Source organism: Choloepus didactylus, chromosome 13, assembly GCF_015220235.1.
Source record: "Choloepus didactylus isolate mChoDid1 chromosome 13, mChoDid1.pri, whole genome shotgun sequence".
Lineage (NCBI taxonomy): Eukaryota > Metazoa > Chordata > Mammalia > Pilosa > Megalonychidae > Choloepus > Choloepus didactylus.
In genome coordinates this window covers 96219133-96245347 of record NC_051319.1, presented here as the reverse complement: position 1 = coordinate 96245347, position 26215 = coordinate 96219133, and the positions used below count along the sequence as shown (strand labels likewise).

The following is a 26215-nucleotide window of genomic DNA, read 5'->3' as shown; positions in this document are numbered from 1 at the left end:
CTCAGCCCATCTTTCCATCCTTTCCCGTCCTTCCTGCTCGATTCTCACTGCAGCCGGGCGGCTCCTCATTTGTCTCTAGCTCTTGTTCACCCTGCCCCCTAGAAGTGGATCCCCTCTGCCTGCCTCCACACTGCTTCCTTATCTCCATATACAAATCCCTCTCCCCCCCTTACATGCCACAGTCTCCTCGAAGGCTCACCACAAATGGGAGTCATTCATTTCTCCTTTTGGCCCTTAAAGCATTTGTCTTGTAAGCTTTGCTGTTGTGGCAAAGCTTTTTGTCCACGTGTCTTTCCTGTCCTCAAGTATCAGGTCAGGCATTTATCCTTCCCACAAACTAAGTGTTGGTGGATGGATGGGTGAAGGTTGTCATTTTGGGGGTGCTTATCATGTGCCATGCACTTGAATTGATCTTACTTCATCCTCAGATGGTCCCCATAAGATAGAGGTTTGCTGAGTTCATCTTACAGAGGAGGAAATGGCCAGGCCTAATCCTTTTAGCAGGTTTGTATTTTTTTTTCAAACATCCTTTGTGAGTCCAACCTGCAGCCAACCCTGGGGTGTTCCCAGTAATGTGCCATTGTTTCCTGGGTCCCTTGAAGAAAATCTGGCCATGACTGATGGGGTAAAGCTGAGCCAACTTTGACTCATTAGGCCTACCCATCCACCCTGTGTGTTGCCATGTATTGCCACAGCTGGAAAGAAGAAAGCCACTCCAGCCCTTTGGTGTGCTCCACCATGGCAGAGCACTCAACAGCAGGAGCTGTTGTGCTGAGTGACTGTGCACAAGTCACCTTCCCTCTCTGCATGCTGTTAAATATAAGTTTTTAACTTTTGGATTTTGTTTTTTTAAAAACAGCTTTATTGAAATCTAATTGACATTCAACAAATTACACATTTAAAATATTCAATTTAAGTTTTGACATATAAATGTTAACATACACATGCTTGTGAAAACATCACAGCAGTCAACATAGTGAACATCTTTATCAATGCAAAAAGTTTCTTTGCACCCCTGGGAATATCTACCATCCTTTCCCCAACCTCCCAGCAACTATGGATCTGCTTTTTTTGTCACCATTGATTGGTTTGCATTTTCTAGAGTTTTATATACATGCCATTTTTGTCTGGTGTTTTTTCATTCAGCTTAATTATTTTCAGCTTTATCCATATTCTTTGGCTATAACACAATTCGTTTATTCATGCCCCTGTTGATGGGGATTTGACTTGTGTCCAGTTTTTTAAACTGCTCTCTGGAGATAACAGAAGTACAGGGCACAAGGGAGAGTCTCAGAGGGCTCGATTCTCCAAACCCAACACATCCACAGCCAAACCAAGGCTGCGCATCTAACAGTCTTATCTACTGGGCTTCCTCCTCGAGCCAGCAATCTCAACCATGATCTGGACCTCAGCGAATCTGGATTCAAGATCCTCCACCACCACTTAATAACTGTGTGTCCTTGGGGAAGTTACTGATAATTCTGTGCAAGTCCATTTCCTCATCTGCCACATGGGGATCCTAATAATAATTAACTTACATGACACTGTGGAAACTAAGATCACCGTGTGCCTATTGCTCGATAATGGCATTCCACAAACCGAGCTTTTTTGTTTGAACAGAAAGTTTCACAGTTATACAATTTGAAGCTGGAAAATCTTCCACAATTATAAAAGTTGAAAATGTTTCTGACCTGGTGATCCTTTAGCCCTGGCAGACCATGAAAAGCAGAAAGTGGAACCTTGAGTTCTACACCACGTGGGAGGGTGAGGGGTTGTTTTGCAGGTCGTGGCCCTCTCTGTGGCTTTCTCCTCTAATTAGTGTCAGTCTCTTCAAAAGCCCGAGTCTGTAATTTCTTGGGAGTGACCATCAGAGCTGCTTTTAGATTTCCATGTCTTCAGGGGCTGAGGCCACTTCATTTAAGTGGACATGTTTCCTAATCTGCTTCCTGCATGTCCCTGGGCAGAGAACGTGACTGCTGACCTGAGCCTTGAAATAAAAGATCAGAGCCTCTGGAAAAAAGGGTGTCACTTCCAGTTGGTCTCCTTCTCCTGGGCTCCTTGGATTCTGATCCTTTTAGAACCACAGATCCCCAGACACCTAGAAGGAGGCTGTATCTTGGATAAGAATGCAAGCTCTGCAGTCAGACATGGGTTCAAGTCCCAGACTGTCTGTTTACAAGCTGTGTGAACTTGGGCAAGTCACTTAACCTTCTAGGATCTCAGTGTTCTCATCTGTAAACAATGAGAATAATACCTTCTTCTTAGAGTTAAGTACGATGAGGCATGCACACAGAAGGTGCTCAGTGTGGCCATTATGATCATTGTAACATCATCCAGCCCCACATCCACATCTGCTGCCTCTGATGGGTGGTCCCCAAGGCTTGCCTGCACTGCCTCTGAGAGGGAGCAGGAGCAGCTTGCTGTGCTCTGGACAGCTCTGGCAGGGAAAGTTGTGGCATTGAGCCCACACTTATCTCCCCGGCATTTCTCACAATTGGTGCTGGGTTTGTCCTGACATGCAGGGCATCAGTCTAGCTCTTCCCCCTGGTGACTCCTCAGAGGCAGAAAGTCCTTTCCCTTTCCCATGCCTACCACCCCCTCGCTGGCCTGCCCCACAAGGAATATCCCATATTTTCTCCCTCAGGGATGGAGTTTTGAGTTAGTGGGACCACCTGGGCACAAGCCTCTTTGTTGATGCCTTTTTGATAGTGGAAGCCAAGAAAAGATGGAAAGGGGCCCTACTGATCCCATGCCAGTTCACACGGTTCCCAACCCAACCTGGAAAGAGCCGGAGCAGGAGTTGAGAGAGCATGAGGTCATCAGAATGCACCTGGGTGGGTTACTCCACCTCTCCTCATCCAGGAGAGCGCAGGACGGCACCTGCTCCCAGGTAGTGCACGTGGAGCACCCAGCATGTGGTAGGTGCTCAGACAGTGCTGGCTACTGTGTCTTACAGTTTAGACAATGTGGTCCCTGAATCTTCCCACTTTGTAGAAGAACCAAGCCTACACCCAATGTCAGGCCTCTCCCCAGTGCTTTCCTCCTCTTACGCCCGGGTACAGTTGCTGCCCCTCCCAGGGCCCAATTTGGAAATGGCTCTCAATGAGGCAGCCATTTGTGGGCATTTAACTCCTTTGTTGGCCTAAGCAGAAGCTATGGTTTCCCTTACACACCTAGTAATTAGAGAGGCCAGAAAAGCCGATGAAAGAGCAGGGAGGGCTGGAGGGAGAGGCTGAAGCTGAAGACTGGAAGAGCAACCTGGGGTCCCTGAGAGGGTCAGATCCCCCTCCAGCCTCAGGCCCACCCACTATGTCTCAGGCCAAACCTGCAAAGATGGCAGGGGCCCCCAGGAACCCTAGAATGCCGGCACTGCATAGGCCTTTAGAAGTCAAAGAGTCCTACTGGAAATGTCTAACTTTTTATGATGATATAGGATCATTGTAAAAATTTAAAATAACCTTACCGTAAATTAAAACAGCCCCCCTAATCCCTGTAGGGCAAGGAAAATCCTCTCCTCCTTTTTGCTGTATATCCTTCCAGGCCCTTTTTGGCAGTAAGTAAATATATATAAACCTAAATGGTGATATATGGTACATTTCAAAGCCCAAGCTCTGGAATTAGACCATGTGGGTTCAAATCCTAGCTCCATTATCTTACTGGAAAGTTAATTAACCCATCTAGGCCTTTCTTTCCCCGTCTGTAAATTGGGGATAATAGCATTAACATCATTGGGTGGTTTTAAGAATTAAATGAGACAATCCATGTCCATCATTTAGCACCAGAGCTGGCATATGGTAAGCACTTGATAAACATTAGTCATGTTATTCATATAGATGTTTTGTAATCTACTTCTTTCACTAAATAGTTCATGGATACATTTTCATATTAACAAAGAGCAACAATTATCCTTTATTTGGGAATGATTTTGGAACTACAGAAAAGTTGGAAAGATAGTACAGAGTTTTCCCATTTATCCTTCACCTGGCTTCCCCAATATTAATCTTACAAAACTCTGGCATATGTCAAAACTGAGGTATGAACATTAGTATATTGCTATTAATTAAACTCCAGGCTTCATTTGGATTTCCCTGGTTTTTCTGTTCCAGGATCCCATCCAGGAGACCACATTGCCTTCAGCCATGGTGCCTCTTTAGTCTCTTCTGATCTGTGACAATTGATCAGTCATTCCTTGTTTTTCATGACTGATATTTTTGAAGAATACTAGTCAAATATTTTGTAGAGTGTTCCTCTAATTGGGTTTGCCTGGCGTTTTTCACATGATTAGACTGGAGATACAGGTTTGGGAGAGGAGAACCACTGAGGTGAAGTGCATTTCTTATCATAATACCAGGGGCATAAGAGACCTGCATGACTCATCACTGGTGATGTTGGCTTGATCACCTGTTTGAGGGAATGTCTGTCAGATTCCTCCACTGTAAAGTCAGTATTTTTCCCTTATCATAATCTATTCTTGGGAAACAAGTCAGTAATCCAGCTACACTCAAGAGGTGTGGTGGTGGGGTGGTGGGGAAATAAGATCCATTTCCTGGAAGGGGGAGTACCTATATATATATATATTATTTGGAATATATTATTTTCAGTTCTTCTAAGAAGATCTGTCCCTTCTTGTCAACTTAAATGGCTAAAAAATGTTTAATGACTGAAAAAAAAATACTGATTTTAACAGCTGGAAAACACTACATTGCAAGAACGTACCTTAATTTATTCAGCTAATCTCCCACAGAAGGTCAGTATAGTTAATTGGTGCCCCACATCTATTCCAACCTCTGCGTACTTTCCTGTACACGAAGCTGGAAAGCTAAAAAACCACGCTCACCAGATTTCCCTGCAGCTACGATTCTCATTGAAAATGAGGCTTTGTCAATTAGACGCAGCCTGCCAGATTTGGAAGATGGAAATTGGGAGGGGCCATTTTCCCACAGATTTTGGCTGCTCCTGCCATGCAGCCCAAGCATGGAGACCCTGAGGTACGCAGCAGTGGTGTCCAGTGGACATCTGCTTCTGCTTACTCATGTGGGAAGAGCTCAACCGCATTCTGAGGCCTTCCATTGGGAGAGTCGACCTTGTGACATTTCATTTTGGGCTCTCATTGAAAACCACTGTTTTCTCTGTCAGTGGACCTGAGCCCATCTGATGTGTCTTTTCCAATTGCTACAGGCCCCTCCAGTTTAATTAAGGTCAGCTTTTCTGGAGAATGACCACTTATCTACTTGAGCATCCTCTCCAGGATTCCCAGAATGAATTTGTTCATATGCCGAACAGCCTATATTTTAACTCAGACCATCCTAATGAAAAAAAATTTCATGAATATCAGTCTAACTATTTTCTTATGATAGGGTCAAAAATAGATAAGAAGTCGCAAGCTTTATTTTATTTATGTGGATAAATCCCCCACCGCTCCCTAGTTCTGATCTTTAGGAAAAAAAGAGAGAAAACTTTAAAAATGAGCACACCCAGCACAGTGTTTGGTACTTTGACTTTTTTTCTACTTTACCACAATATCTTTTATATACTTTTATTTAAAGTATAAATTCTGGTTAAATTGCATCTGTGAATATTCTGGTTATTAACATGGGCTAAAATTAATAACCATCTATCTAAACTAAAGTGCTAATTTCTTTTAAGTATAGGATAACCAAGTTGTTCTGATTTGCTTGGGATTTTCTTGGTTTTAGCACCAAACATCCAGCATCCTGGGAAACCCAAAGTTCTGGGCAAACCAGGATGTTGGTCACCATTATTAAGAACCATGTAAACATTAGATGAGTTTGAACAGGGGGTGGTAATTTATAACAAACCTAATGGTAATCTTTGTCTTTGTACTAAAAAGAAACTGTTAAGCAAATATTATCCATACAAAATAAAGATTTTTTAAAATTATTGTTGGGAATTGCCTTAGGTTTTAAATGGCTGCATAGTATTCCATTGTATGAGTTCACCATAATTTATTAAACCAGTTCCCTACTGATGGACTAGTTTTTTCCCAATGTTTTGCTATAATAAATAAGTTTATTATAATAGATGTTTATTATAAGTAAATGTCCTTATTTCATCTGTTCTATCAACTGGTAAAATCTGCGTAATAATTTGTTTTGAAAATGAGGTTCTCCTGCTAAAAACAAAACTCAACAAGTCACAGGATTAAAGACCCTTTCATCTTGGGCTTTCTGTGAGCCTTTTTCTTCAGGTGACTGACTGGGCTGAGGATGAGTTTAAAATGGGTTGGCAGCCAAGGCCCTGGGAAGGAAGCCCAGGCAAAGGGGAGAGGCTTCCTGGGGTGCATGCAGGAGAAAAACAGCCCAGTGCTGTAGCTCCTAGCATGGAGGGAGGTGTTTATCGAAGCTGGTGGGAGAGGAGTTGGCCAGACTCTGAGGGGTCCAAACATTGGCTGGGAACAGGGCTGAGAGACTGGAGCCATTCAGCTATGTTCTAAAAGGAGCAGCAAAAGGAAGGAAAAAACAAGTCCAGACACACACTGGGTGGCTGCTGGCTGGCTGGGGCTTTTGGTACAACAAGCCCAGCGCCAGGCTGTGGGGCCCAGCCCAGCTCTGCCCCGGGAACCCACCCCAGACTGGGCATATTTAGGTCAGTTCTGCAGTTCCTTCTTGGGTTTATTAGGAGTGGATTTTTATAGAATTTGGGATAATTCAGTACTTTTCCAGAGAGATGGGCTACCTGGGCCAGAAAGGTGATTTTCTAGCCACATTGTCCAAATATGTCCTTATATGATGAATAAAGAAATGCATTCTTTATCCATCAAAGAGGCTGCAGCATCACTTGCCAAACAGTTTCTGCAGAATGCTATTGGTGAAACACAGGTCCCAAACACAAAAAGTCTAGGAAATTCCAGGTTCATCAAAGTCAAGCAAAATTCTATATTGCAGGAATTCTCAGAGCATTTGATGTGCTAAAATACAGTACTTTGTGAATTTTCAAAACGGAGATAGGAGTGCATTGTTTCCCAAATAATTTGTCCTTGGAACACATTTTTGGGGGGTTTCACAGAGCACTTGTTAACATCTTTGCTAAATGCTGTTTGCTAACTCAAACCCATAGGATAAAGCAGAAGCCAACAGGTCTACCCTTAAGCATCCAAGGCTCTAGGACAGGGAGAGAATCTGGCCAATGAGGGACCTCAGACACTGCCATGTTCTAGATGAAAGCATGAGGGGCATCATTCACAATGTAAAATACTTGGCATTCATGAGTATGAAGGATTCTCCTAGAATTCAGTTAGGAGCAGCCCCACGCTGGTCAGAAAAGTCTAGGGAATATGGCAGAAGAGCTTGGGTTTCCTCTAGTCTGTGTCTCTGCATCACATTTCTCTTAGTCTCCAGAGACTCATTGTCACACCTAACCACAGGGATCTCTGGGGCCCTGAATGTGTCAGGCTCAGAGCACACTGCACCATGGGAGATAGGCCCCTGTGCTGGGTTCTGGGGGGAGTACTGACAAGATCCCTTTATCCCCTTAGTATTCCTTTTGCATGGCTCTGTGTCTGCTATTCAACCTTTGCAGGTGCATTTCTTTGCGCTAAAATGCAAAGCCACCTGGGACGAATGCTTCAAGGTCCTCGGCAGCCTCTCTATGCTGAGGGCTGCGTGGAAAGAGCCAGGTTCATTGTTGGGTAAGGATGGAATACCCCATTCTGGAGGCTGTATTTGCAAGTCTTTCCCATCCTTGAGTCATTGGGCAAGTCTATCACCTTGTATCTAGGTCCCTTCCCCTGAGAGGAATTGTAAAGTGCAAATGCTGAGGAGTCAGAAAGAACCTGAATTGTAGTCTGCTCTGCCACCAATTTGCTGGTTGAACTTAGAAAGTTCTTCCCCCTCCCTGGGCCTCATTTTCTTCCTCTGTTAAGATGAGGGAGGTTGCCCTATTTCAGTGATTTCTCATTTTGACCAGGGGAACCCTTCTGTCAAGGTTTCAAGTGGCATCCCATATAAATAGGTAAAGGTGGGCTTTGACCAAAATATTTTTCAAGTTAAGTGTTCTATAATTATGAAATTCTAAAGGCATGTATGCAAGGACATGTTTACCATAAAAGTCGGGATGAAGGCTACTTTTTTTTTTTTTTTTTTTTTGGCTTTGTTGATTCTATTGTTTTTTATCCTCTGTTTCATTTATCTTCAGGCTAATTTTTTTTTTATTAAATTCAGTTTTATTGAAATACATTCACACACCATACAATCATCCATGGTATACAATCCACTGTCCACAATATGATAACACAGTTATGCGTTCATCACCACAATCTATCTCTGAACATTTTCCTTACATCAGAAAGAACCAGAACAAGAATAAAAAATAAAAGTGAAAAAAGAACACCCAAATCATCCCCCCATCCCTCCCATTTGTCCTTTAGTTTTTATCCCCATTTTTCTACTCATCCATACACTAAAGGGGGTGTGATCCACAAGGTCTTCACAATCACACTGTCACCCCTTGTAATCTACATTATTATATAATTGTCTTCAGGAGTCCAGACTGCTGGGTTGGAGTTTGGTAGTTCTAGGTATTTACTTCTAGCTATTCCAATGCATTAAAACCTAAGAGGTGTTATCTATATAGTGCATAAGAATGTCCACCAGAGTGACCTCTCGACTCCATTTGAAATCTCTCAGCCACTGAAACTATTTCGTCTCATTTTGCATCCCCCTTTTGGTCAAGAAGATACTCTCAGTCCCATGATGCCGGGTCCACATTCATCCCCGGGAGTCATATTCTGCATTGCCAGGGAGATTTACACCCCTGGGAGTCGGGTCCCACATAGCGGGGAGGGCAGCGAGTTCACCTGTCGAGATGGCTCAGTTAGAGAGAGAGGGCCACATCTGAGCAACAAAGAGGTACTCAGGGGGAGACTCTTAGGCACCGTTACATGCAAGTTTAGACTCTCCTTTGTGGTAATGAGCTTCATAAGGGCAAGTCCCATGCTCAAGGGCCCAGCACATCAAACCACCAGTCCCAATGTTTGTGACAACATCAGCACCAGACCAGGTGAGGATGTCCAACACATCCGCACCTTCCCCCAGATCCTCGGGGCTGGGGAGGGGGAGGCTGTAAATATATTTTTTATTATCTGCCCAAATTACTCTGGGATGTGTCACTATTTCACTCCAGCCTATACTAACCTACCGTATCTCACTTCCTATTCAAAGTTCCATGCAATTGTGGTGTTTGAACAAATCGACTGTAGATTTGTACCGTTTAGAAAATTTAGATCCTGTACCAAATAGATATCTCTTCCCTTGGTCTCATATGGAAGTTGAAGTTTTAAAACACAATCAGTTTCAACCTTTACCCTTTGGCCTGGCTTGCCCTGGTCTTAACCAGACCTGATGAAGGCTACTTTTGGGGGAAGGGAGGTAGTTGTGATTGGGATGGGGGACATGTGAGGCTTCTGGCTGGCTGCAATTCCATTTCTTGGCCTGGGTATTATTTACAAGGCATGTGTTCTTATAATCATTTAGTGAACTATCAAAATATGACATTACAAATATATTATAAAGTCAATCACTGGGAACATAAATGTAGTCATTAGATTTGGCTATAAAAGACAGAAAGCCCACAGTAAAAGTGGCTTGCATAGGATAGACGTTTGTGTCTTTCATATAAATGAAGTCTGGAGGTAAAAAAGTTGAGCACCCAAGGCTTCTTCCCTGCTTCTGTTCACCATCCTCAACAGGGAGTTTTCACCTCAAAGTCCAAGATAACTGATTGAGTTCTACCGTCATGTCCAAGTTAGAACTAGCAAGAAGGAGGATGAAAAAAAGGACATGTCCCCTCACTTTGAGGAAACTTCCAGACAGTTTCACACGTAACTTTCACATACATCCAATTGGCCAGAATTAATCACATGGCCATTCCTAGCTGCAAGGGGAATGAAGTCTTTAACCTGAGGGGCCATGGGCCCGCCCACTGTAGTTTCTACAACAAAGGAACAGGGAAGGGTGGATTTAGGGGACAACCAGGAGAAGCTGTCACAACATGTTAATGGAATTTGGTCTCTGGTGTGTTAAAATTTGATGAGTGACCAGCTTAGGTCCCTCCCTTGTATTTCAATCACAGTTTTAGATACAGCATGAAGTACGCAAAATGAGATGAAAGTTGATCGTTTGTGAAACTGTGGAAGCACTAACAGAACATGGCTTAAAAACCCCTGAACTAGAAACTCCCCAAGAGCTTTGCAGCTCTGACATTCTAGAATTCTGTGAAAGCCCTGCCCCCATACGTGAGCTGACAATGGGCTTTCTCTCTGGGGATTGGCAGGGGCTTTCATTTTACCATTAGGGCTAAGAACTATGCTCGTTGTTCTTTCTAAGTCAGCACAGCCCAGGCCAAATATCTTGAAAAGCTCTCTGTCATTCAGCAGCCTTCTCTCTTGGGCTGCGAGTTCCCCAGAGAGGGTGTAGTTTACTGAGGCATTGAAAACTCAGTGCCTCGAAGCAGCAGCTGCTTCTTAGCAAGCGAGTGGCTCAGACTTCCCCTCAAGAGTTTCAGAACAGACATAGTGGAAGGGCCTACCCTTAGTTCAACCCTTTCATGTTTCAGAGAAAGAAGCAGCATGGATCCAAGGAGGTTGAGGGTTTTACTTAAGTGGCCAATGATTTACAGCAGGGCTGGGCCTAGAACTGACTTGTTCTGATGCTTTCCATTACCATTAATTATAATAGCTTGATTTTAATGTATGCTTACCATGTGCCAGGCTCTGAGCTAAGTGCTTCACGTGCATTATCTCATTTAATCCTCACAATTTAACCTAAGAAGTAAGCCTCTTGCCCAAGGCCACACTGGAACCCCAAAACCTATACTTTAACCTCTATGCCAAGAACTACTGCCTCCCACTATTGCTCTTTGTGTGAAGACAAGGATAGACTGCCATGGAGCAGGAACACTACATCACGTCCCATCCCTTCGGACCACCCTTTGCCCCAACTTTGGGCACCTCCAAAACTCTCTTGATGTCTAATTCAGCCTGTTGGCTCAGAAGGAATATGCCCTGAGGTGTGGATGCAAAACTTTCTGCCAGCGCAGGAGCCCATCCCCCAGAGGAAGTGAGTATGTTGGCGTTTACCAAGAGCATGTGTCTCACCTTGTTAATATGGGTCAGCCCCCAACACTGCAAACTGATCCAATGGAGCTTCAAACCCTGCCAAGGTTTGGACCCTAGTATGTGGGGACAATGGCCTGGCTAGGTCTCTGTCACAGGCAGCTTTCTGTGTTGTATGCAGATGACACTGCAGCAGCAGGGCTTTCCACCTGCTATCAATTCCCCCCTGGGCAAAGGAGTGGGAGGAACCATTCATCTGGCCTAAGGGACAACAGGAAGCTCTCTGGGTGAGATACAAGGTGGAGCGTCTAAATGGTTTAGCTCATCCCTGCTCTTTGGGCCTCCCCTTGACCCCCGGCACAGGAGGCTTTTGATCCATTCCAGAGGATGGAGGGTGAAATGAGATAACGGGTCCAAGAGTCTTAGTGCCTTATAGAGGTGCTAGAAAGACCCAGGGGCAGAGGGTGTTGTTATTGTCCTTATTCTGAAAACTCTTCTGCAAGGAATGTTGGACATGGGTGCTGGGCAGCCTGTTCACAGCACAATTGGGGTGGGGGTAGGGGAAAGGAACAGTGAAAGGGAACCAGCTTAGCTCACCTCCTGCTTTTGTAAAGAACCAGATCTCTCCCTGCATGGCCCAGGAGAATCCCAAAGCTTCATATGGCCCAGTCTGTCAGAGCCACAATTCAAAAAGAAAAAGTCCCACAGTCACAAGTCATTTAGAATCTCCACATTCTTCACTTTTATGTCTCTAAGAACATTAAACATGCTCTAATTAATATTGCATAGAAAAATCCATTTCTGCTCCTATCAAATTCTTTTATCTCATCACTCCTATCTCTCAACTGTTAGGAAACTCCACAAAACCTTTCACTCAAGACGTGTGGATTTTTGCCTTTTTCCTCCTTCCTGCTATTTTTTTTTTCACTTTTAAAAAAGTTTGATTTTTTAATTAAGAAGTTGAAACTATAGTACAGAGAAGTCCCATGTACCCTTAACCCAATTCCCCCGATGGTTACATCTTTTTTCTTCTTCCTCTGTTTTTTTTTTCCTTCCTTTTAAAAATCCTTATTGTGGTATATATATATACACACAACATAACATTTCCCATTTTAACCACTTTCAAGTTTACAATTCAATGGTATTTATTACATTCACAATGTTGTGCAACCATCACCACCATCACTTACCAAAACTTTTCCGTCATCCCAAACAGAAACTCTGTACCCATTATCCTGTTAAATTTTAATAGCTCATCTGATCTTTGCAACAGCCCCATGAGATAACTATTTGCACCCCCATTTTACAGCTGAAGAAACTGAGTCTCAGAGTAATTAAATACATTACTCAAGTTCTTCAGCAAGTAGGTGCAGACTCAGGACTTAAATTCAGATCTTAACAGGCTCCAAAGTGCCGGTCCACTCAGGTTCATTCTTATGCCTCCCCCACCTCTTTCTTGACCCTCTCCAGGAAGAGGAAAAGTCCTAAAGAGACTCTGCTCTCAAAAGAATGCAGTTCTTCACATGCCTCAGAAGAACAAAGGCCTACAACAGTGTTCTATAAATTGGAGGGAGCCACCCCTACATAGCTTGGCTTTAGAGTCATGAAATTATTTTTGTGACCCAGACAGCCAGACACTGCTTCAGCTCCTGTCTGAAGCCAGAACAAACTTTCTGCTCCCCTTAAGGCTCCTCTTTCCCCTACGCCCAGGGCTTTCCTCCTCTCTCTACCTTCGGCTTCAACGTTCCTCTTAGGCCACAGGGTGATACTCTTCTGCCATACATAAGGTACCCTTCTCTTAAAGGTGTGATCGTGGCTCACCTTGTCTCGTAGATGTGAGGAAGGGGCTAGACAGCTACTGGAAATGGTGCTGAAGTAAACACTGGCTCTCCTCAAAGTCAGAAATAGGATTTCTTCTGTGGAGTGACAGAAAAACCAACCCATATCAGAGAAAGCAAAAATGGGATTTATGAGCTCATGTAAACATAAGATCCAGGAGCAGGGCTAAACAACAATTTGAGAGTGCATTCCGCTGTGTGTCACAGAAACTTATTCCAGTGGCTTTTCCCCACTTTGCAGGAAACCTGGAGGCTGGCTTTCTATCAGTGCTGCAGCTCCTTCTGTCAGCCTTTCCTTGTGGTTTCCATTCTCCTACTGTTCCACTCCTAGTTTTGTGTCTGCTACCCAGGCAGGGAGAACAGGGATAAAGCAAAGAGTCCCCCTCATCTCACAAGCTTCCCCAGCAGCCCACACACTGACTTCTGCTTATAAGTCTTTGGCCAGCACAGGTCACATGGCCTCCCTTGAACGCAGGAGAGTCTAGGAAGCTGAGTATTTGAGCTAGACACAGAGCTCTCTGTGCAAAATGAGGCTCTGTTGATAAGGTGGAAGAGGAGAGGATGTTGGACAGGCCAATGGCAGTGTCTGCCCCAGGCTGGTTTAGGGATCAGACCAATGTCCCAGGACCGGCTTCTTTCTCTCTCTCTCTCTCTCTCTCCACTCTGCTCTCTTCCCTGTTGGTTTCGTGCTCATGCAGGCCTCCCCTAGTCATCTCAGAAGGATGCGGCTACTCTGGATCTTCCACCTACTCCTACTCAAGCCCAGCAGGGAAAAGGATTCCCCTGGCAGTCTTACATTCCTTCTCATGCCCGTCCCTGAAGGGGTCCCTGTGGCCATGGGAAACGGGAGGGCTTAGCCCTAGTCACATGCTGTTTCTAAGCTGGTGATGGAGCCCCAGGCGTAAGGGCTAACAGAGGCTGGAAATCAAGGCATGTTTCCCAATGAAGGAGAAATGGATGCTGATGCCCCAAACCAAACCCAACAAAACCATACACAAATATCTACCACAGAATCTTAGGCATCATCATGTTGAGAGAATTTTTAAATTCCTGTAAGTGCATCAGAGCTTCCCTAAATATTTGATTAAAATGTCATGTTTTAGTTCTCAAAGTGTGGTCTGGGGATCCCAGGGTCCCTTTCAGAGTCTGTAACATCAAAACAATTTTCGTGATAAATACTAAGATGTTCTTTGCCTTTTTTACTCTCATTCTTTCACGTGTGTATGGTGGAGTTTTCCAGAAGCTGTATGGCATGTAGCTACGTGATGAGTAGTCATTGCTCTGTTTTAATGGGCTGTGTGCTTATGTATTCTTGTGTTTTAAAATGTCTTAGTTGACTTTCTAATACCGTAAATATTGACAGATGTAACCCACCTAAATAAAAGTACTTTTGGGTTCATAATAGTTTTTGAGAATATAAAGGGGTCCTGAGGACCAAACGTTTGAGAACCACTATTTTAGACATTAGGTTTGCTTGAAAATCTTAAAATAGGAACAACAGACACACTTGTAAATATTACACCCCAAATGTTAATTCATTCATCAGTTTAGCTTTGGGATTAGTTTCAAATGTAAGTGACAGAAAACCAAAACCAACAATGTCTTGAACAATATAGGCCTTTGTTTTGAAATCACATAAATAAAATTTGGGGTAAGTTATTGAGGGCTGGGATTGTGGATCCATGATCATAAGAGACCTAGATTCTTTCTGGTCTTCTGCCATATGCATGCTCCAAAATGGCTACTCAAACTCAGCCATCCCAACTGCATTCTAGTTAGCTGAACATTTCCCAGAAGTTGCATATAACACTTCTGCTTATGTTCTTTTGGGCTGAACTTAGTTATATGGCTGCTTGACTGCTAAGTAGACTGGAAAATGCATTTAAAAAAAAGTTCTGGTTGTTATGTGGCCAGTTAACAATCGGGGTTTCTATTCCCGAGAAAGAAAAGTATATAAAATATTTGAGGTCAGCTGCAGTCTCTGCCACCTTTGTGCTATCAAGTTAACTTATTTTTGTGCAGACTTTGGAATAAAGTTTTTCCTTTGTTCTCTGTTTAATTGCAAAGTATCCCACGAGTCAAGGGGACCTATTTAAAAATCTGTTGCTATTTACAACTATAATCTGGAAATTGGTATTTTTCTCAATGTCATACAATAAAGAAAACATTATTGTGCAATAAGTTGGCTGCTGAGGCTGACTTAAGACTGTAATTGTCACCTAAACCCTGACTTCAAGTGTTTGTGATCACCAATACTTATTCTTCTCATTAACTGATTTTATAACTTATAATATATTTAAAATCATAAAATAAATTTATAACAATAAAACTACTTTTGTCTATTTTTATAAAGGCATACTGCATATGAGTCCGTTTGGAATGGGGGTTGCACTAAAGTGTGAAAGCAATGACCTGTGGAAAGTCCCAGGCCAGCAGATACAGTTTATCTGGCTATCACTTTTTTTTTTCCCATGTTGTACAAATCTTTAATATATTTGCCAACTTTCTGTCTCCTTTTTCTATCAAATATTGACAGATAAATTAAAATCTCCCATCAGAACTTAGAATTTGTCTTTTTATTCTTGTAATTCTATCAAATTTGCCTTATATATTTTGAGGCTATGTTATTAGAGGCACAAAAATTTAAGATCATTGTATCACCTGAGTGAATTGTTCCTTTATGATTAATTAGCCCTCTTTATTTCCAGTAATTTTTCCGCCTTAAATTCTATTATGTCATATCACTTTGTTTTTAAACATTTTGAATTTGAATGTCTTTAGGCAGAGCATATTCTCTCTTATTTCAGGCTCTGCCCCACCTCTTGTATTAAACTGGACTGTTTCACCATATCTTAATATCTGCCTGACCCTGAAGGCATATGGAATTTCTTTCAGATTCTACAGAGGAGAGAGGAATTGCCTAAACCCCAAAAAGTATTTGTTTGTTGAATTTGGAAAAAAGCAAGAAGGTGGGTAAGTGCCCTTACAAGGAATAATCACTAAAGTATGTACCGAGAATAGGTTGTGTGCAGGATCATGGTGGGAGAGGGGCAGATGTGGAGGGTCCTGAAGGCTGAGCTAGGGGTCCTGGCCTTGACTAGGTGAGAGATGAGAAACCACTGAGTGTTGAATTTTAAAGGGTTTAGGATCGTTAGGGAGGTCCTAAAGGGTGCCTTGTTAGGACAAAGGGTAAAATAATCTGTTCTGGAGATGAAGCTGGAAAATTTAGGGCAGGTTGACACAAGGTAGATAAGGCTGTCCTGGGGTTAGGATTATGGGAGAGAAGGCTGGGTATGTCTTTCAAGGGAATTTGGGAAAGTCTTCAGGAAAAACCACAGACCGGATCCATCCCAGCATCTGGGCTATATTTTTTTATGGTCATTAGTATTCCAAAGAACACCCAGGAAAAAGATTCTGATTGGTTTCTTGGGAGTTTCTAGCAAAGCTGCTTGGATCATTCAGCCCAAAGGATGACTCTGAGGCCTGATGCTGAGTGTCCCGGGCCAAGGTTAGGTTTGTCAGTTCCTATGAGGAGGGTAGAGGCAGGGGTCACTGAAAATCAAGGAGAAGGCCCTGGAAAAAGGGGTCACACTCAGGGAAGCCTGGGCAAGCCAGGAAGTTGCTTTCTGGGTCTGGTGAACCGAACTGAATGGACAAGCAGTGGTGAAACCGATCCCATTTATTAAGCCTTTTTTTTAACATAAGGCAGGCATGGTGCTAAGCATTTGTCATGAATTATTTCCCTGACTCTTCTCAGCTGCTGTCATCCCCATTCTACAGAGAACAAAACCCTGAGACAAAGAGAGGTTGAAACAGTTTGGTCTTTGGACTGATTCCCATTGATGGGGTGAGTTAAAAAGTAAAATTGAAATTTTGAACACTGTCTCTCCTCAGAGGAAATGAGAAAATTTGTTATGTTTATTCTAGGATTGGGAGTGAGATAAGAAAGGGAGTGCACTGGTGCATTCTATCCTTCCACATCCTTTAATCCTTTCTCTGGTAACAGCACTTTGGTTTTCCACTTGAGGATCCTCCCACCCCCCACCCTTAGTAATTGTGTGTGGGTGGAGTGACTCCACCTCCTGCTTCGGGGATAAGGTGGCACAGCCTGGTCATTTAGTGCGCCTGGAAGCCTCTGGTCACAGAAATGCAACAGCTGTCCTCCCGGCTGTGCTGAAATGCAGATGGCCTGGGAAGAAAGAGTCAGGACATTAGAGTAAGCAGAAGGCCTGAGGAGAAAACTGCCTCCTTCCAAAATGTACCACCAGACCAGTGCCTATTTTTCAGAGTAGCTAACACATTCTCTTGGAAATAGCAGGTTACAGTCAGACTGCAGGGTCTCTGCAGGCTGAGGCTATGTCCAGCTGAACCCCACCCCCAGGCATTGAAGAGAGTAGGTATCCAATAAATAACTGTTGGATGGCTGAATGTATTGTTAAACACTATTGATCACTTACTGAATTACAGCTTGAGTCAGGTGGAGGGATCTTAGAGATCTTTTAGATTGACTTTTCCCATTTTAAAGATGAGGAAACCAAGAGGAACCTACCATTAGACTACATCTAAGCAAGAATTAGACTAAGCATTTGTCACGAATTATTTCCCGTCAATGGAAATCAGTCCATATGTCTTGCCTCCCAATCCTAGGCTCATTTTACAATACCAGGGTTCCTCCAGGTGGGATGCATATCACTTTTTGTTCTGAAAATTATTTTAGCATGAAATAACACTGAGTCAGCAGGTTGAGTAAATTATTTTCTTTAAAATTATTTTCCAAGCCTTCTAATCACATTGAGGAGAAAGTCTTAATTTGGTGCTAGTTAACACCTTTCTAGCACTTGCTAATCTTTCCTTTTTTAACCACAGGGGAGCAGACATCAGGCTCAGAGGCTTTACAAGTAATCAAATTCATTAAATAGTGTTAATTTAATTTAATACTATTTTAATGTTTTATGGAACTTTTAAAGCTTACTCCTAAGCAAAAAGAATAATGTAATTATCCCACCATCAACTCATCATCCAGCCTCAATTGCTATCAACAATTTTATTGATCTTGTTTTACATACCTAGCCCATCTCACAATTTTTTTTCCAAATATCATACATTAAAACATTATACCCTTAAATATTTCAGTATGTATATCTAACAGATAGACTTTCTTTTTAAAAAAAGGCCTAGCAACAAAATTAAGCAGTAATTCCCCAATATTGCCTAATACCCAATCTGTGTTCGAATTTTCCAGATTGTCTCAAAAATATCTATTTATATTTGGTTGTCTTGAATCCGGATCCAAAGAAGCCCATGCCCTCCATTTTGTTCTCATGTCTCCTTTAATCTATTGGAATTCCCCTTTCTACCCCCACCTCCACCTTTTTTTAATGCCATTTATTTATTTTTTTAAAAAACCAGGTCATTTGTCCTGCAGAATTATCCACATTCTGAATTTGACTGATTGGATTCTACTCTCCTGGTGATTGGATTCTTGTTGTATTTTTAGACATGTTCCTTTATTCATTGTATTTTCTGTAAACTGGTAATTACATCTAGATTCAGGTTATTTTTATTTTTATTTTTTTCCATGAATCCTTCTTAGGTCACTGTGAATTTCCTATTGCTTCACATCATGAAGCACATATATCTAGTTGTTCCACTCTTAATGATATTAAGATCGTCAGGTGGGTTCAAGTGTTGGCCTTGAACCTTTCTCCATCAACCTTTCATTCATTGATGATCAGTGCCTGAATGCATTATTAGAGGCAGCAAAATAGTGATTTTCAATTTCTAACAATGCTTATTCATTTATTTAAGGGAGAACATTCCCTCATTAATTATCTGGTTACCCTGAAATACAGGTTTTACTGGAAGGGCAGGATAAATGGTTGATTCTTTTCCTTTGTATCAATTTCCAGAAGGTGATTGTGATGGCCTTATAATGCATCACCTTGGCTAGGCTGGGCTACATTTCCCAGAATTCCCTTCCCTGTAAGTTTCCAGTTAGGGTGGGCCATAATCCAGTTAGGGTGGGAGACTTGGAGGGTAGGATTTAAGCAGCAGACACTGTAGCTCATGCATATTAATTATCGTTTATCTGCCGGCTCACCTCCTTGCTGTGAGGGAACAGCTGGGCCTGCAACTGTCAGCGCCTGTATTCTTCAGCTGTCCAACTTCTGGGCCAAATGGGTATTTAGCTCCATGGTGAAGGCCACCAGCTTCTCCTGCAGACATTCTCAATCAAGGTCAGATCAGTGAGAATTGCCGTGGTTTTACTACATCGTCGCAGATTCCAGTTCAAGCTTGTGGGTTGCAGCTTGTCCCTGCTCTCCTCCACTTTATAGCCATCTTCCCTTGAAGACCACCTACCCTGCGAACTTCAAGCTCCAGCATCAGATGTGAAGACAACAGCCGTGCGGAGTCTGCTTAGCGTAAGATCAAATTCCTATAACAAATCCTTGAAACAAATACATAGATACCTCCTGGTGGTTCTATCTGACTGAACCGTGACATAGAATTTGGTACTGAAAGTGTTCCAGAGGAACAGAATCTTAAAGATGAGTTTTCTAAACTGGTTCTGGGTTTTCTGGAATTGGTTCTCTGGTCTGATCAGATCTCAAGGCACTAAAGGCTTTGCTTGCAGTAGTAAAGGGGACACCGGTAGTCCCAGGCCTGGGGTGGCCAAACAATTACTCAAATTATTAGCCTTAGATTCACATAATCAAGTACCTGTAGAAAGCAAGGCTCTAAGTGACCAAGTATGTGCTGCCATAGAACATGTTAGTAAAAATGAGTATAATGGATTTGGCTGGTCACTTCTAAGTGTGCTGGAAAAGACAGAGAAAGAAATTTCTGAGCTGTGGGCTTTAAATTTCCAGCTCGAGGCCCACCTAGAGCATCTGAAAGCTAATCTGACTGTTTTAAGAAAAACTCTTATCGTCTGTAGCCACAGGGCTGAGACCTCTAGACTCAAGGTCCCTGAGGCCCCTAAAGGTGCTACACAAGGTATGACTCATGTGGAGGTGCCATACACCCCAAAGAAATTGCAATACACCCCAAAGAAATTGCATGATTTAGCCAATTTATATCAACAGAAATCTGGGGAACGGGTGTGGGAGTGGATTTTAAGGGTGTGGGAGCAGGGTGGAAGGAATATAAAGTTGTATCAGGCTGAATTTATTTGTATGGGCTCATTAAGCAGAGATTGCAGGTTCAATGTGTTAGCTCAAGGGGCTGCAAATGGCTCTAACAGTTTGCTTGGTTGGTTGACTGAAACATGGACCCGGAGGTGGCCTACACTAAGTGAAGTTGAAATGACAGAATGTCCTTGGTATACTGTAGAGGAAGGCATCCAAAGGCTTAGAGAGATTGGAATGCTAGAGTGGATTTACGAGGCAAGATCCTGGGAAAGTCCAGAGGATGCACCTTTCACCAGGACCCTGAGAAATAAATTCGTGAGGGCAACCCCCGCATCCTTGAAGAGCTCTGTGATCGCACTTTTCTGTGGGCCAGGACTCACAGTGGGAACTGCTGCCATTGAACTGGGGGCTTTAAATTCATTGGGGATGATGGGATTCCAGGGTGGCAGGGGGCAAGCAGCAGCACGTAATCACCAAAGACAAGGTGGGCATCGTTACCGTAATAGACAGCTGAACCAAAGCTGTGATCAGAGTGGTCTGACTCGAGGAGACCTATGCCATTAGCTAGCTGATCCTGATGTCCCTAGAGCTGAAGTAGATGGGCAGCCTACTAGAGTCTTACTGGATCTAGATAAACAGGAAAGTTCTAGGTCTGGAGAGCTTCTTACTTTTATAACCAAAACAGTCACAGCCCCTCAAACAGTTCCCAGATTGAACCAGTTTACAGACCCAGAACCCCTTAAATGAAGTAGAGGCTGAATCCCCTTGATGAAAGACCCTGAATACTGCCAAAAACCTTGTTACTTTTCCTCTTGGTCTTCCTTAAATGGATCTTCTGCTATTTACCACAGTGACTGCCTTGAGAAAACAAATATAATACTTTGGGGTGAGAAGGGGGGTTGTTATTGGATACTGGCTCTGATTCCTAGAGACCCAAAAATGTTATGTGATCCACCAGTCAGTAGGGGCTGACAAAAGTCAGGTCGTCAATGGAGTTTTAGCTCAAGCCCATTTCAGGATGGGTCCCCAACCCACCCTGTGGTTCATTCCCCAGTCCAAGAATGCAAAATTGGGATAGACATACTCAGGAACTGGCAGAATTCCCACATTGGTTCCCTGGTTCATGGAGTGAAGACTGTAGTGGTTGGAAAGGCCAACTGGAAGCCAGTAGGACTGCTTCTACCTATGAAAATGGTAAGCCGAAAGCAATACCTCATTCCTGGAGGTAATGAATGCTGAGACTGTTGTCACAATCAAGGACTTGAAAGATGCTGCAGTGATGATTCCTACCACATCTCCATTCAAGTATCTACTTGACTCAGGCAGAAATCAAATGGATCTTGGAGAATGACAATAGATTATCCTAATTAATTTTAAATAATGGTGGTGAATCCAGATGTGGTTTCATTATTGGAACAAATCAGCACATTTCCAGGCACGTGGTAGGCAGCTGTTGCTCTGACAAATGTTCTCTTTCCCTGTATCTGTTGGTAAAGACCATCAGAAGAAGCTGGTTTTCAGCTGGCAAGGTTGGCAATAAACCTTCATTGTCCTACCATTCTGTGGACATCAGTCAGCCTCTTTCCTCAACCACTCCTATCATTGCCCAATGGGCTCATGAACAAAGCATCCGTGGCAGCAGGAATGGAGGTTATGTTCTGTTCTCGCAACATGGACTTCCACTCACCAAGGCCAATCTGACTACAGCCACTGCTGAGAACCCAATCTGCCAACAATAGAGACCAACACTGAGTCCCCAGTGTGGTATCTCTCCCCAGGGATATCAGCCAGCTACCTGGCGGTAGACTTGTTACACTGGACTGCTTCCATCATGGGAGGGGCAGTGTTTTGTTCTTACTGGAATAAGCACTACTTCTGAATATGGATTTGCTTCCCTCTACTACAATTCTTCTGCATAACTATCATCTGTGGACTACAGAGTGCTTCATCTACCACTATAGACCATACATCTTTGCTTTTGACCAAGAAGTCATTTCACAGCAGATGAGGAACAGCAATGGGTATATGTTCATGGACTTCACTGGTTTTACCATGTTCCTCTAAAGCAGCTGGCTTAATAGAATGGTGGCATGGCCTTTCAATGACTTTGTTACAGTGCCAGCTTAGTGACCATAAGCTGACATGGATTTCAGCCCATCCTCATGAGTTCAGCTTGCATTAGAAAATCCCAGCTTGCCCTTGCTCTTCTGTACTTTACAAAACTTTTTGAATGTCTGCTCTGTGGACTTCAAGCTGTAACATCAGTTGTGAAAGCAATAGCCTTAGAGTCTGCTTAACCAGCTCCACAAAGGTCAAATCTCTGTAACAAATCCTCTAATGTATAAACATATATATTAAACCTATATGTACATATGTGTATATATGTATGTATACAAATTTTTTTTGCTTCTCATTGTTACAGTGATCAATAAAAATTTTTCTCCTTCCCTCCCTTCTCCTATTTTTTTCTTTGTTTTTGAGTATTGCTATAAACTCCTGGACTTTTATTTACTGTGAGTCAGTTCATAACAGCCATTATTGTTTTTTGATGCTCAAATGATTTAATCTTTGGCCAGTGGGATCCCATTCAAGTTGGCTCCTGTATTCTTTTGATAGGACCTTAGTAGTCTTTGATAATTTCCTTGTTTTCTGGTTCAATAAAGTTTTTCCAGGATCATCTTACAGATTTCCTGCCCCAGATCTGGAGTCAATCATTTCTGATTGGGAAATGGTATTTAGAAGCCAGGGAATGCTAGGGGTTTCCTTTGCTATTGGGTTGTCTTTGCTCTTATGTCTTTTCAGTGGGCATATTTAAAAATCTGTATTTTTAATAAAGAAGATAATGATTTTTAAAGCAAATATTTTTGGTTGTTTTTTTCTTTTGTTTTAAAATTTTTATTGTTTTATAGACATAATACAGGCCCATTGTAAAAAGATGTGTGTGTTTATATCCTACAGAAGCAAAATATATTATAGTAAGTGAATGTTCCCCAGGTAATAGAAAAAGAGACCATGATACGCATATAAAAATGAACACCTCTCTTCCTATAAAAATGTATTCTGTACTACTCATCATATAGATTATGCAACCTGGCTTAATATTAGGCAACTTTAAAAAATCTCTCTGAGCCTGTTTCCAAATCTGCAAAATGGACATGAAAGTTCTATGAGCATTGAAGGAACGAATTAATGTGTGTCAAACCCTTTCACATTCCATGCTAGAGAAATAGTAGCTCTTATTGTCATCATCCTGTGTTGTTTCACATCATTATATACCATGGACATCATTTTTTTTTTTCATTTTACCTAGTTTTGTAAATTTTTTTTTTTATTAAATTCAGTTTTATTGAGATACATTCACACACCATACAATCATCCATGGTATATAATCAACTGTCCACAGTATGATAACATAGTTATCACCACAATCCATCTCTGAACATTTTCCTTACATCAGAAAGAACCAGAACAAGAATAAAAAATAAAAGTGAAAAAAGAACACCCAAATCGTCCCCCCCATCCCATCCCATTTGTCCTTTAGTTTTTATCCCCATTTTTCTACTCATCCATACACTAGATAAAGGGGGTGTGATCCTTAAGGCATGGACATCATTTTAATGACTACATGATAATTCTATGAGGTGAATGTCAGATAATGTTTGTGTGTGCCCTATTGTTGAGCATTTGGCTTGTTTCCATTTTTTCTCCTTAAGCAAATTTTTTTAAATAAGGTATAAAATACATATAATGGACGTGAAGCGAGTCAGCGTTCCAAGACAAAGGATCCCAAGATCTCCTGAAAGCAGCAGCAGAATGTTACATGCTTTGTGCGAGAAAGCATCTCTTTATTGACACCAAGAGACCTTAAAACTGCCTTGTGATTCTGTTCAAAATCTGGGAGGCGGGGCAAGATGGCGAACTGGTGAGCTGTATGTTTTAGTTACTCCTCCAGGAAAGTGGGTAGAAAGCCAGGAACTGCGTGGACTGGACACCACAGAGCAATTTGACTTTGGGCACACTTCATAAAACACTCATGAACACGTGGAACTGCTGAGATCAGTGAAATCTGTAAGCTTTTGCAGCCAGGGGAACCGTGCCCCTCCCTGCCAGGCTCAGTCCCGTGGGAGGAGGGGCCGTCAGCGCTGGGAAGGAGAAGGGAGAACTGCAGTGGCAGCTCTTATCGGAAACTCATTCTACTGATCCAGACTCCAACCATAGATAGACTGAGACCAGACACCAGAGAATCTGAGAGAAGCCAGCCCAGCAGAGAGGAGACAGGCATAGGAAAAAACAGCACGAAAAACTCCAAAATAAAAGCGGAGGATTTTTGGAGTTCTGGTGAACACAGAAAGGGGAAGGGCAGAGCTCAGGCCCTGAGGCTCATATGCAAATCCCAAAGAAAAGCTGATCTCTCTGCCCTGTGGACCTTTCTTTAATGGCCCTAATTGCTTTGTCTCTTAGCATTTCAATGATCCATTAGATCTGTGAGGGGGGCCCTTTTTGTTTTTTTAATCTTTTTTTCTTTTTCTAAAACAATTACTCTAAGAAGCCCAATACACAAAGCCTCAAAGACTTGCAATTTGGGCAGGTCAAGACAAGAGCAGAACTAAGAGAGCTCTGAGACAAAAGGCAATAATCCAGTGGCTGAGAAAATTCACTAAACACCACAACTTCCCAAGAAAAGGGGGGTATCCACTCACAGCCATCATCCTGGTGGACAGGAAACACTCCTGCCCATCGCCAGCCCCATAGCCCAGAGCTGCCCCAGACAACCCAGTGTGACGGAAGTGCTTCAAATAACAGGCACACACCACAAAATTGGGCGTGGACATTAGCCTTCCCTGCACCCTCAGCTGGTTGTCCCAGAGTTGGGAAGGTGGAGCAGTGTGAATTAACAAAGCCCCATTCAGCCATCATTTCAGCAGACTGGGAGCCTCCCTACACAGCCCAGCAGCCCAGAACCGCCCTGGGATTCTGGGCTGTGACATAGCACAATCATCCCTCAAAAGAGGACCAGGGGGTGCACGGACTGGAAGAGGGACCCACTCGCAAGTCTCAGGAGCCATACGCCAATACCAAGGACTTGTGTGTCAGTGGCAGAGACAAACTGTGGCAGGACTGAACTGAAGTATTAGACTATTGCAGCAGCTTTAAAACTCCAGGATCACCAGGGAGATTTGACTGTTAGAGCCACCCCCCTTCCCTGACCACACAGAAACACGCCCCATATACAGGGCGGGCAACACCAATTACACATGCAAGCTTGGTTCACAAATTGGACCCCACAAAACTCACTCCACCACTCACCAGAAAGGCAAAGCAGGGGAGAACTGGCTTGTGGAGAACAGGTGGCTCATGGACACCACCTGCTGGTTAGTTAGAGAAAGTGTACTCCACGAAGCTGTAGATCTGATAAATTAGAGATAAGGACTTCAATTGGTCTACAAATCCTAAAAGAAACCTATCAAGTTAAGCAAATGCCAAGAGGCCAAAAAACAACAGAAAATTATAAAGCATATGAAAAAACCAGACGATATGGATAACCCAAGCCCAAGCACCCAAATCAAAAGATCAGAAGAGACACAGCACCTAGAGCAACTACTCAAAGAACTAAAGATGAACAATGAGACCATAGTACGGGATACAAAGGATATCAAGAAGACCCTAGAAGAGCATAAAGAAGACGTTGCAAGACTAAATAAAAAAATAGATGATCTTATGGAAATTAAAGAGACTATTGACCAAATTAAAAAGATTCTGGATACTCATAGTACAAGACTAGAGGAAGTTGAACAACGAATCAGTGACCTGGAAAATGACAGAATGGAAAATGAAAGCATAAAAGAAAGAATGGGGAAAAAATCAAAAAAATTGAAATGGACCTCAGGGATATGATAGATAATATGAAATGGCTGAATATAAGACTCACTGGTGTTCCAGAAGGGGAAGGAAAGGGTAAAGGTCTAGGAAGAGTATTCAAAGAAATTGTTGGGGAAAACTTCCCAAATCTTCTAAACAACATAAATACACAAATCATAAATGCCCAGCGAACTCCAAATAGAATAAATCCAAATAAATCCACTCCAAGACATACTCTGATCACACTGTCAAACATGGAAGAGAAGGAGCAAGTTCTGAAAGCAGCAAGAGAAAAGCAATTCACTACATATAAAGGA

General features: G+C 42.6%; 1 long non-coding RNA gene across 1 annotated transcript; it reads left to right on the top strand.

The window, feature by feature from the left end:
* The first annotated feature begins 15892 nt into the window (after positions 1-15892).
* On the top strand, positions 15893-22487 carry LOC119507893. The gene is made up of 2 exons (XR_005211359.1): positions 15893-19331; positions 21094-22487. It is a non-coding gene; the product is annotated as an uncharacterized LOC119507893 (long non-coding RNA).
* Positions 22488-26215: the final 3728 nt, after the last annotated feature.